Genomic DNA, 12291 nt, shown 5'->3' on the forward strand with positions numbered 1-12291 from the left:
GTGCTTAAGTCCCAGCAACATCTTTGTAAATTCTTTCCTGGAGGTAGGTGACCAGAACTGCACACAATACTCCATATTAGGCCTCACCAAAATCTTATGCAACTTCAACGTAACATCTCGGCTCCTGCACTCAATAATTTAATTTATGAAGGCCAATGTGTCAAGAGGTCGCTTTATGACCTTATCTACCTGTGATGCCACTTTGAATGAATTGTGGACCTGTATTCCCAGATCCCTTTCTTCCACCACACTGTGTACCCTGGCCTGGTTGGTCCTCCCAAAGTGCAACACTTCACACTTGTCTGCATTAAATTCTATCTGCCATATTTCACATCATTTTTCGAGCTGCTCCAGATCCCGCTGCAAGCTCTGATAGTCTTCCTCACTACACTCCCAGTCTTGGTGTCCATAAATTTGCTTAATCACTGTCCATTTTGATTCTCCGCTGCCTGTCTTGCTCCTCGGTGGCTGTAGACCTTGCCCCAGTCTTGTCACCTTAGTTATTCCAATAGACCTTGTCATGTCTAAGCCCAAATTACCCTCAATGAACCTCGAGTTTGGCCAAAAGTGCACTGTTGTAGTCTTCACGTACGATCCCACTCCTACTTGTAAGTTCCGTTCATCTCCTCTTCCCACTCTTGGCCCTTGTGTTGTGGTTCCCACCAGAACCATGCCCACGCTTCTGGTGTGACCCATCAACCACTGAGATCTCTGCACTCCTCCGGTTCAGCCCGTTGATTGTCCCCAGATTTAATGGCATCACCCTTGGTGACAGAATCATTGTTTGCCTGGGGCCTGAGCCCTAGAATTTCCTCTTTGATCTCTGCTCCCTCTCTCTTCTCCTGTTTGGCTATTCACTATGGGGTCGTCATCTCTGAGATTTCCTTGCATGGCTCAGAGTTAGTCTTCAGAAAATGTCCCCGTGGAGCATGTTGGTGCTGTTATTATTGAACATCAGATTCAGATTCATTTACTTCAGAAACAACATACCCAAAGGGTGTGTTGGGGGCAGCCCACCAGTGTCTCCACACATTCCGGTGCCAATGGAGCATACCCACAATGCTCAGCAGAACAACACCAAACACAAGTGACAAAGCAACAACAACAGTAAATCAAGCCCTGTTCCTCCTCACACAGGGACAGTCATCCAACTCCGGTCCCCAGGCTTTGGCTGTCGGGCCTTGATCTCCATTAACCTTTGGGCTTTGATCTTCTGTATCAAGCCTAGGACTAGCCAATGACAAGACCCCGAACTCTAGACTTGAACTGCGGGCTTGACAACTCACCAGCCCTCGTGTCTCCTGCTTGCACAGACTTCCAATTCCACAAACCACCAACCTGGGACAGCCCAACATCCACGGCTGTCCTTCATCATGGATCCACATCACAGGACTTCGAGTGTGGAGTGGAGGCCGAGACTCCGGACGTCCATAAGACACAGGAGCAGAATTGGGCCATTCAGCCCATTGAGTCTGCTCTGCCACTCCATCATGGCTGATCTATTATCCCTCTCAACCCCATTCTCCTGCCTTCTCTCCATAACTTTTGATGCTCTTACTAATCAAGAACCTATCAACCTTCACTTTAAATACTCAGTTACATGGCCTCCAAGGCGTGTGTGGCAATGAATTCTACAGATTCACTACCCTCTGGCTAAAGCAGTTCCTCCTCATCTCTGTTCTAAATGGTCATCCCTCTATTTTGAGGCTGTGCCCCCGGTCCTAGACTTCCCCCATTATAGGAAACATCCTCTCCACATCCATTCTATAGAGGCCTTTCCATATTCGATAGGTTTCAATGAGATCCACCCTCATTCGTCTAAACTCCGGTGAGTACAAGCCCAGATCCATCAAAGGCTCCTCATACTTTAACCCTTTCATTCTTGTGAACCTCCTCCTGACCCTTTGCCCCATGTCTACATCACTGCACTTTGAACATGGAGCACAGAGCGCTGGCGGAGACCAAGATGCGTAACACACACACACACACACAACACAAAGTGATATTACCACAAATAAATTAACAAATAATAATTTGCATTTACGAGACAAGTTAAAGAAAAGTAAACATTATAACGATACTGGTGCTTCATAAGTAAAGAGACCCGAGTGGTGTCAGGGAGTTCAGTTGTCTCACGGCCTGGGAGATGTTGTTTCACGTCCTGCCAGTCTTTATCCTAATGCTACAGTACCTCCTGCCAAATAGTAGGGGGTCAAGGAGATTGTTGGATAGATGAGACAGGTCATTGACGATGCTAAGTGCCCTGCGTACGCTGAGCCCCTGATAAATATACCTGACAGGTGGAAGAGAAACACCGATGGTAGTTTTATTCATATCACACGTACTGGAGTAGAGTGGAAAAACTTTGTTTGGCATGTGATCCATACTTGATAAAACAGTGTACAATATGATAAGAGACATTGATAGAGAAGACAGGCAGCGTCTTTTTCCTAGTGTGGCAGTGGCTAATGCTGGTGGTTGGAGCAAAGTTTAGGATGTATGTCAGAGTGTTGTTTTTTTAAATAGAGCGGTGGGTGGCTGGAACGCCCTACCAGGAGTGGAGGTAGAGGCAGAAACATTAGGGACATTTGAAAGACTCTTAGATAGACACATGGATGACAGAAAAATGGAAGGTTCCGTGGGAGAGCACAGTTAGATTGATCTTGGAGTAGGTTAAAAGGTCAGCACAACATTGTGGGCCGAAGGGCCTGTTCTGTGTGCACTGTTCGATGTTCATAGATATGATTTCCTCACATCAGTGTATTGAGCTGATATATGAGAAAACAATACCAGAATGCAGAATATATTGTTACAGTGATAAGCTCTTCGGGCCTGTGCAGGGCTCCGAGCTTTTCAGAGCACCTGAACTGGTTTGTTGTTGGGTAATGAGAGTCATTAATCATTTAGAGTTTCTTGTGTTTTCTTCAAGCGACTCTCTCTCTCTGTAATGCAGTCTCCTGGTGCTTCCTGATTAAATTCCGTTTGATCGGCTCGGGGATTCTGTGTATTACTTATGGCAGACCTGCTCTGTCAAATGTTATTTGTATTATTTAAGCGGACGTCCGTTTAGCACTAATCAAAAGGTCCTAGTTTTGAGAATGTTGCTTCTCACAGTGTCGCTTGGTCAAGCCACTGACGTCCTTTTAGAATTATTATGAATAAACTCTTGTTCGCTGTCTCTACATGGGAGTTTGTCTTTCCCATGCACTTGGGTTCCAATATTGCCAATGCACATCCTGACGATGTGCCTACTTTGCCTACTTGCGTTGGAATTGGAATAGATTTATTATTGTCACACGTGCCGAGAAACAGTGTGTCCGTATGCTTGTCTGTCTAGATCAGGTCATTGCACAGTGCACTGAGGTAGGACAAGGGAAAACAGTAACAGAATGCAGAATAAAGTGTTACGGTTACAGAGAAAGTACAGTGTAGGTAGATAATAAGGTCCAAAGCCACAGGATAGATTGTTCAAATTTATTATCAAAGTATCCATGCAGATGACCAGGAAACAAAGAAAAACCATGGAGATTGTTCAAAGAAAAACATCGAAACCCCCTCCCGCACAAAAAAATTCTAACAAATCACGCCAATCGGATACTTACCAGGATGTTGCCTGGATTGGAAAACAAGTCTCATGAGACAAGGTTAGTAGAGCTGGGACTTTTCTCTTTGGAGCGTAGAAGGATGAGAGGGTACTTGATAGAGGTCTACAAGATTATGAGAGGCATAGATAGGGTGGGTAGCCAGTACCTGTTTCCCAGGGCACCAATAGCAAACACCAGAGGGCATATGAACAAAGTTAAGGGAGGGAAGTTTAGGGGAGACATCAGGGGTAAGTTTTTTACACAGAGGGTTGTGGGTGCCTGGGATGAGTTGCCAGAGATGGTGGTGGAGGCTAAAACATTAGGGGTATTTAAGAGCCTCTTGGACAGGCACATGGGTGAAAGAAAAATAGAGGGTTACAGGGTAGTGTGGGTTTAGTACTTTTTTAAAGGAATATATGGGTCAGCACACCATCGAGGGCTGAAGGGCCTGTACTGTGCTGTAGTGTTCTAGTGTTGGGGTCTTTGATTATGGTAGTGTTTTACTGAGGCGCAGAGAAATGTGCATCTTGCAGGGGGACCTGTAGATGGCGATGGTCCCATACACCTGCTGCACTCAACCTCGGTGGCAGAGGTTTGGGAGGTGCTGTCAAAGTGCAATGCAGTATAGAACTACTCAATACACACTGCATTGAGCTAGAATACGGTAAGCTATAATAAAAAGGCTGAATAAAGTGTAAAGGAAACGGCATTCGGATGGCAAGCCCTAGAGATTCTGCAGATGCTGGAAATCCAGAGCTACACACACAAAATGCTGGAGGAACTCAGAAGGCCAGGCAACATCTGGGGAGCGGGGGAAGGGAAAAGAACAGTGAACCCTGCAGGTTGAATTCCGGCTTCAGGACATTCCGGAGTCACTGCCTCACCCTCCTAAGCTGTCCCCAAAATGCTGGAGGGAATATGGGTCTCTATTGTGGACTGAGAGTGGGAGGGGTCAGGGAGAGGGAATCTTGGTTGGGAAGAGGGGAGGGAGAGGGAAGCACCAGAAAGACATTCTGTAGTGATCAATAAACCAATTGTTTGAAATCAGATGACCTTGCTTGGTGTCTCAGGGCCTGTGTGTGTCTGCACCTGCACTGCTGACCCCCCCCCCCACCCACCCCATCACTCCTTCTCTGCCAGATATCCCACACCCTTCCCACTCTCAGCATTCCCTGCTCCTGCCAGATTGACAAACTTACTCTCTGCTCCACGTCGACAAATCCAGTACTGTGGAAAAATCTTAGGCACCCCAGCTATAGATATGTGCCTAAGACATCTGCACAGCACTATATGTCATGAAATTTTTTCTCTTGCTGCAGCAGAACAGTGCCTAATAACATAAAACTATAAATTACAATAAATATATATTTTAAATTAAATAAGTAGTGCAAATAGAGAGCAAAAAGTAACTAAGGTCGTGTACATGGGTTCATTGTCCATTCAGGAAGCTGATAGCGGTGGGCCGTTCCCATGTACACTGCCTTGAGTTTTTTCTTTTTGCACTATATACATTTTATATGCATAGATTTGTTATTGCAACTTACAGTTTTTATTATTATTATTATTATACATTGCAATGTACTGCTACCCCAAAGCAACAAATTTCATGTGTATGCCAGTGATATTAAATCAGATGCTGATAGAACATTGAGCATGTGTCTTCGGGAACTGTACCTCCTCCCTGATGCCAGCAAAAGTGAAGAGAGCACGTCCTGGGTGCCAGGGGTCTTTAACGATGAAAGATGCCTTTTGAAGATGTCCTGAATTCTGGATCATTGACACACAGTATGTTGTGAAATTTGTTGTTCGTTGGCAGCAGGACGGCACAATACATAAAATATACTATAAATTACGAAGGGAAATATATATTTAATGAATAAATAATGCAGAAGGAGAGCAGAAATTACTGAGGTGGTGTTCATGGGTTGACAATCCTCCACTTTATTGTGGGCTTCCCCTTATCCCTGCATCTCCACCTTCCTCTGCGCAGAGCCTGAATTTGCTTAGACCTTAAGACAATAAGCCATAGGAGCAGAATTAGGCCATTTGGCCCATCAAGTCTGCTCCACCATTCCATCATGGCTGATTTATCATCCCTCTGAACCCCTTTCCCCTGCCTTCTCCCGCTATCCCTTGAGTCCTTTACGAATCAAGAACCTCTCAGCCTCTGCTTTAATATACCAGTGACTTGACCTCCACAGCTGTGTGTTTGAGAAAAATGAGACTGCAGATGCTAAATCTGCAGCATTAAACTGCTGGAGGAACTCAGCATCTGTGGGAGGGAAGGAAGTACTCGATGCAAGGTTTGGACCCGAAATGTTAACAGTTCCTCTTTCCCCCCAACAGATGCTGCTCAACTTGCTGGCTTCCCCGAGCAGTTCGGTTTTTTAAAAATTCCATTCACCACAGATCACAGATGCTTTGTGAACGTCAGTGCCAACTTAGAAATTTCACAATTGTCAATCCTTTCCATTTGTGTAAGAAATGACATTGGACCATCTGGACTTCCAAAATAGTGCCCCCCAGGGGTGTGTCCTCTCTCCACTGCTGTTCTCCCTCTACACCAATGACTGCACCTCCTCCAACCCCTATGTGAAGCTTTTGAAGTTTGCAGACGACACTACCGTCGTCGGACTCATCCAGAATAGTGATGAGTCTGCATATCGACAGCAGGTGGACCAACTGGCACTCTGGTGCAGTCGGAACAATCTGGAGCTGAACACGCTCAAGACAAAGGAGACGATAGTGGATTTCAGGAGACATCCCTCCGCTATGTCTCCCCTCACAGTCCTCAGCAGCCCTGTGTCCACCGTGGAGAACTTCAGGTTCCTGGGAACCACCATCTCTCAGGATCTGAAGTGGGAGCAGAACATCAGCTCCATCCTGAAGAAGGCCCAGCAGCGGATGTATTTCCTGCGGCTCTTGAGGAAATATGGTCTGCCTCAGGAATTGCTGCTGCAGTTCTACACTGCAGTCATTGTGTCTGTCCTGTGCACCTCCATCATTGTGTGGTTTGGAGCCGCCACCAAGCAGGATAGAACCAGACTACAGCGCACAGTGAGGACTGCCGAGCGCATCATTGGAGCCTCCCTGCCCTCTATTGTGGACCTGTACTCTTCCAGGTTGAAGAAGAGGGCGGGGAACATCATAAAGGACTCCTCCCATCCTGCACACGGACTGTTTGATCTGCTTCCGTCTGGTAGGCGCTTCAGATCCCTCCAGGTCACCATTGAAGTAGAAAAAAGGCAGAGTTTCAAGGCAGTTTTCGGAGTTGGGACCGCTACCAATCAGTGGACAGAATGAATAAAATTAAAGCAGGCACAAGAGGAGTGGCCATTGTTTGAATGGCCCAGTGTTGGAGTGGCTTCGGCTCATCGGGCTTGAGTGGGGTAAGTATCGAGTAAGTTTCTTCTTCCTCTTTATTTTTTCATTCCTTTTCTGATAGGGCTTGGTTAGTGCAGTAAGCATGGCTCCAGGGGCAGTGTTTTGTTCTGTGTGTGAGCTGTGGGAATTCTGGGAGACCTCCAGCCTCCTGAATAACCACATCTGCACCAGGTGCATCGAGCTGCAGCTCCTCAGAGAATGTGTTAAGGATCTGGACCTGCAGCTCAATGGCCTTCAGCTCATACGGGAGACTGAGGAAGTGATAGATGGGAGATACAAAGAAGAGTTACCCCTAGATTGCAGGATACAGGTAACTGGGTGACTGTCAGGAGAAGGAAGGGAGATGGGCAGACAGTACAGAGTAGCCCTGCGGTCGTTCCCCTTGATTATAAGTAAAGATACTTTTGAGGGGGAGAACTTCTTGGGGGAGTGCAGTGACTGGGTCTCTGGCACTGAGTCTGATGCTGTGGTTCAGAAGAGGTGAAGAGGACCGCAGTGGTGATAAGAGATTCCATATGAGGAATAGAGTCAAAATTCTGTGGGCACAACAGACAGCTGGATGGTATGTTTCTGGTTGCCTGCTGGTGACTAGTTGTTTTCCACAGTTGTCTGTGTTGGTACTGGTTATTTTTATGCCGTATATCAATGATTTGGATGACGGAATTGACTTAGTGACCAAGCTTGCAGATGATACAAAGATAGGTGGAGGAGCAGGTAGTTTTGAGGAAACAGAGAGGCTACAGAGGGACTTAGACAGGTTTGGAGAATGGGTAAAGAAGTGGCAGATGGAATATAGTGTCAGAAAGTGTATGGTTATGCACTTTGGTAGAAGAAATAAAAGGGTAGGCGATTTTCTAAATGGAGAGAAAATTCAAAAATCAGAGGTGAAGAGGGACTTTGGAGTTCTTGTGCAGAATTCCTTAAAGATTAATTTGCAGATTGAGTCCATGGTGAGGAAGGCAAATGTGATGTTAACATAGGCTGTTTCCTATGGTGGAGGAGTCTAAGATCAGAGGACATTGCCTCAGAATAGAAGAACGCCTTTTTAGAACAGAGATAAGGAAGAATTTCTTTAGCCAGAGATTGGTGAATCTGCAGAATTCTTTCCCACAGGCAGCTGTGGAGGCCGAGTCTTTATGTATATTTAAGGCAGAGGTTGAGAGATTCTTGATTGGTCAGGACATGAAGGAATCAGCCATGATGAAATGGTGGACCATAGTCCCCCATATCCCCACTATTCATGTACTTATGCAACTTTCTCTTAATTGCTGCAATCATACCCACATGCACCACCTCCTCGGTCAGCTCGCTCCACAATCACACCAGCTTCCGAACAAAGAGTTTCCCCTACAGGTTCCTCTTAAATATTTCACCTTCCACCCTTAACCTACCGTCTCTTGTTCTAGTCTCACTATAATACCCCTGACTGGTGCTGTAATCACACCTACACTATCTGTTGCACTACTGTGATGCCCCATTTAATGTCCTTCTCTCATTTAAAAAATAAACTTTATTCACACTACGTAGATACTCTTAGTATTATTACAAACAATAAAGAAATAAACACAGTGCAAAACATTTTACATTCTTGGTCAATATATTCAGTAATTTTTGTTCATTCATGTGCCATGTTGCCAGACATAGGTGATCATGATGTTTCCATGACCATGACTGCCCATCCACCACCTGTTCCCGTTGCTTCATGTGACCCTGATTGGGGAGCTAAGCAGGTGCTGCACCTTGCTCAAGGGTGACCTGCAGGCTAGCGGAGGAGAGGAGCACCTTATACCTCCTTTGGTAGAGACAACTCTCCACACCACCTCCCAAATAGAATATTAACATTTTCATTTTAAAACTTCAGCACATTGCCACTTGCGTATGTGCCCCCATAGGGTGACACGCACACACGCGCACACACACACACACACACACACACACACACACACACATACACACACACACGTGTGCGTGTGCACACTCAAATTGCTGGAAAAACTCAGCAGGTCAGGCAGTATCTATGGAGTGAATAAACAGTTAACATTTCAGGCCTTAAAGTCTCATCCTGACCTGCTGCGTTTCTCCAGCATTTTCTGTGTGTTGCTCTGGATTTCCCGCATCGGCAGGATCTCTTGTGTCTGCGTGGAGCCGGTTGGTGTTGCAGGGATTCATCCTTTAGGATTCTACCAGCTCGCTCTATTCGCCTCTGAGATGGTGCCACTGAGCTACCGCCTCGATCCACCACTCCTCTTTGAGTGAGCTCCAGGATTCAGACAAATTTGCTGACAACTCATCTATCGTTGCCAGAATTTCAGATAGATCAGCTTGTTGAGTGGTATCACAACCACAACCTTGCACCCAATGCAAGACCAAGGATTTCTTTATGGATTTCAGGAAGTGAAATTGAGGGAACACACAACAGTCCTCAATGGCCCATCAGCAGTGGAAAGAGTGAGCAAGTTCCTGGGTGTCAACATATCTGAAGATCTCTCCTGGGCCCAGCATTGTGATGCAATTACAAAGAAGGCACAATGGTGGCCATGTTGCATTAGGAGTTTTAAGGAGACTTGGTATGTCACCAAAGCCTCTGGCAAATTTCTACAGATGTAGAGATTCAGGAGATTTGGTTTGTCACCTAAAATACATGAAAACCTCTACAGATGTAGAGAACATTCAGACAGGCTGCATCACTGTCTGCTGGGGCGCGGGGCTACTGCACAGGATTGAAAGAAGCTTCAGAGAATTGTAAAATTGGTCATTTCCTTCATGGGTACTGGCTTCCGTAATATCTAAGACACCTTCAAAGAACGGCTCCTCAAAAAGGCAACGTCCATTATTAAGGACGCTTATCACCCAGGACATGCCCTCTTCTCACTGTAACTGTCGGGAAGGAGGTGTAGAAGACTGAAGGCACACACTCAGTGGTTCAGGAACAGCTTCTTCCCCTCTGCCATCTGATTTCTGAATGGACATTGAACCATTGAGTTTTAATTTCTACTGTGAGAATCGTTTTGCCGGCAGTTCTGAAAATCACTGCCACTTAAAGTCCGGCTGGAGAGTGAAGAGTTTACTGAAGTACAGAAAACCCGAAGGATCCGAAAAAGTTGGTGTTCACGGCGATAAATAGGTTTGACCTTAATTAATCTTCATTTGGAAGGAATTAGTAACCTGCGGTCCAAGATAGTCCCTGTAAAAGAGCAGAAAGGGTTGGAGCAAGGTTTCACCAAGGAAAGGTCAGTGCCTTTAAGCCATTTTATTTCCTTCACCGTGAATCAAATATAACCATATAACAATTACAGCACGGAAACAGGCCATCTCGACCCTTCTAGTCCGTGCCAAACGCTTACTCTCACCTAGTCCCACTGACCCGCACTCAGTCCATAACCCTCCATTCCTTTCCTGTCCATACACCTATCCAATTTTACTTTAAATGACAATACCGAACCGCCTCTACCACTGCTACTGAAAATTTGTTCCACACAGCTTCCACTCTCTGAGTAAAGAAATTCCCCCTCGTGTTACCCTTAAACTTTTGCCCCTTAACTCTCAACTCATGTCCTCTTGTTTGAATCTCCCCTATTCTCAATGGAAAAAGCATATCCATGTCAACTCTATCTATCCCCCTCATAATTTTAAATATCTCTATCAAGTCCCCCCTCAACCTTCTACGCTCCAACGAATAAAGACCTAACTTGTTCAACCTTTCCCTGTAACTTAGGTGCTGAAACCCAGGTAACATTCTAGTAAATCTTCTCGGTACTCTCTCTATTTTGTTGATATCTTTCCTATAATTCGGTGACCAGAACTGTACACAATACTCCAAATTTGGCCTTACCAATGCCTTGTACAATTTTAACATTACATCCCAACTCCTATACTCAATGCTCTGATTTATAAAGGCCAGCATACCAAAAGCTTTCTTCACCACCCTATCCACATGCGATTCCACCTTCAGGGAACTATGCACCATTATTCCTAGATCACTCTGTTCTACTGCATTCTTCAATGCCCTACCATTTACCATGTATGTCCTATTTGGATCATTCCTACCAAAGTGTAGCACCTCACACTTATCAGCATTAAACTCCACTTGCCATCGTTCAGCCCACTCTTCTAACTGGCCTAAATCTCTCTGCAAGCTTTGAAAACCTACTTCATTATCCACAATGCCACCTACCTTAGTATCATCTGCATACTTAATAATCCAATTTACCACCCCATCATCCAGATCATTAATGTATATGACAAACAACATTGGACCCAGTACAGATCCCTGAGGCACACCACTAATCACCGGCCTCCAACCTGACAAACAGTTATCCACCACTACTCTCTGGCATCTCCCATCCAGTCACTGTTGAATCCATTTTACTACTTCAATATTAATACCTAACGATTGAACCTTCCGTGCGGAACCCTGTCAAAGGCCTTCGGGCAAGGCATATTTCAACTGGGATCAGCAGGGACGTCGTGACATCGGTGAGGAATTTGTTACTTCTAGGAAAAGCTCTTCTAAGTGACTGTGTAAATCATTTGGACTTTTGCATTACTACTTCTAAGAACTGTTTTTGCATTATCGCTTTAAGAACTGTTCGAGCTGCCATATAGCAGTTGACTTCCAGTTAAGTTAGTCATTGGTTTACTTTTGGGTTTTTTTTGAGCAGTGTTTAATAAGTGTTTTATTTTTTATAGAGAAACCTGTCTCAATTCTATATTCATTGTTGCCGTGACATAACAATTGGGGGGTCATCCGGGATGTACCATTTTTGAGTTTAAATGTTTGTTTAATTATCATTCAGTGTTTTGGAAAAGGGGAATACCCAATTCTTTTGTTTGATTTGCTTCTGAGTGGTATTCGGCAGTAATGAATATTGATGACTTCCTGGCATTGCCAGACCCGGAGTTATTACCGAAGGTGAAAAGAGTGATGTATCTGAGATTGCTAGTAGGTTGGAACTTAAAGGTATTTCGAGGTCTACAACAAAGCCTGTAATACAGAGAAAAATCACGTCACACTATGTAGATTCAGGTGATTTTTATAAATCGATTTTAGATTTGTTTCCAATAAGTACTCTAGAGATGCAGTTACAAATCGAATAAATGAAGTTAGAGCAAAGTAAAGCGGACTTGGAGCACTGTAGATTAGAAGCTGAAAATAAAAAGAGGGAATTTGAATTTGCGATGGCGGAATTAAAGTCCGAGAATCAGTCTCCTGGTTCAAGAAAAACATTTGTTGTTAGTCAGAAAATTAAATTGGTCCCTCCTTTTTATGAAACAGAAGTAGAGAAGTATTTTCAATATTTTGAAACTGTTGCTGTAATTTCAG

This window comes from Hemitrygon akajei, chromosome 7 (genome assembly GCF_048418815.1).
Source record: "Hemitrygon akajei chromosome 7, sHemAka1.3, whole genome shotgun sequence".
Taxonomy (NCBI): domain Eukaryota; kingdom Metazoa; phylum Chordata; class Chondrichthyes; order Myliobatiformes; family Dasyatidae; genus Hemitrygon; species Hemitrygon akajei.